General features: G+C 26.6%; 1 long non-coding RNA gene across 1 annotated transcript; it reads right to left on the reverse strand.

Annotated features, from left to right (window-relative positions):
* On the reverse strand, positions 1-1,167 carry LOC117127319. The gene is made up of 2 exons (XR_004450254.1): positions 989-1,167; positions 1-631 (listed from the first exon to the last, which is right to left on the reverse strand). It is a non-coding gene; the product is annotated as an uncharacterized LOC117127319 (long non-coding RNA).
* Between the last annotated feature and the right edge of the window lie 230 nt (positions 1,168-1,397).

Genomic DNA, 1,397 nt, shown 5'->3' on the forward strand with positions numbered 1-1,397 from the left:
TCAAAATCTATGGGTATGACTCCTACGAATATATTTAATTTTTCGATAAATGCTCTATATACTGAAGCCTATGATTTTTATTGTAGTTTTAAAATTTTTAAACACATTCTACATTTGTATTAATGTATATTAAACTCTCTTTAATTGTACATGGTCATCTTTTATTTTTTTTGTCAATTAATTTAAATAGCTTCATAAAACTCCCTAATTTGGTTGACTAACAACTTTAAAATTTCTATTCCCTAGAAAAACGGAGACAACAAAGGTTCCAAACCTCTTTAACCTTCATCATATGTTAGTGAAGGATGCAACTATGCATTAAAATAGAATTTTTATTTTTTAATTTTTCTCAAAATCTATGTGTTAACCTCTATGAAAATATTTAATTTTTCGGTAAATGCTCTCTATACTGAAGCATATGATCTTCAGTGTAGTTTAAAAATTCTAAACACATCCTACATTTGTATTAATGTATATTAAACTCTCTTTTATGGTACATGGGCATAGTTTAAATGTTTTGTAAATTAATTTATTAAAACTTCATAATACTCCCTAAATTGGTTGACCAACCACTATAAAATCGCTATTCTCTAGAAAAACGGTGACAACAAAGGTTCCAAACCTCTTTGACCTTTATCATATGTTAGTGAAGTATGCAACTATGCATTAAAATAGAATTTTCATTTTTTTGAATTTTTCTCAAAATCTATAGGTTAACTAACTAACCCCTACGAAAATATTTAATTTTCGATAAATACTCTATATACTAAAGCCCATGATCTTTAGTGTTGTTTTAAAAATTTTAAACACATTCTACATTTGTATTAATGTATATTAAACTCTCTTTCATGGTACATGGTCATCTTTTAAATTTTTTGTCAATTAATTTAAATAACTTCATAATACTCCCTAAATTGGTTAACTAACCGCTATAAAATCTCTATTCCCTAGAAAAACGGAGACAACGAAGGTTCCAAATCTCTTTAACCTTCATCATATGTTAATGAAGGATGCAACTATGCATTAAAATAGAATTTTCATTTTTTTAATTTTTCTCAAAATCTATGTGTTAACCACTACGAAAATATTTAATTTTTGGGTAAATGCTCTCTATACTGAAGCATATGATCTTCAGTGTAGTTTTAAAATTTCTAAACACATTCTACATTTGTATTAATGTATATTAAACTCTCTTTTATGGTACATGGGCATAGTTTAAATGTTTTGTAAATTTATTTAGTAAAACTTCATAATACTCTCTAAATTGGTTGACCAACCACAATAAAATCGCTATTCTCTAGAGAAACGGTGACAACAAAGGTTCCAAACCTCTTTGACCTTCATTATATGTTAGTGAAAGATGAAACTATGCATTAAAGTAGAATTTTCATTTATTT

This window comes from Brassica rapa, chromosome A08 (assembly GCF_000309985.2).
Source record: "Brassica rapa cultivar Chiifu-401-42 chromosome A08, CAAS_Brap_v3.01, whole genome shotgun sequence".
Classification (NCBI taxonomy): Eukaryota; Viridiplantae; Streptophyta; class Magnoliopsida; order Brassicales; family Brassicaceae; genus Brassica; species Brassica rapa.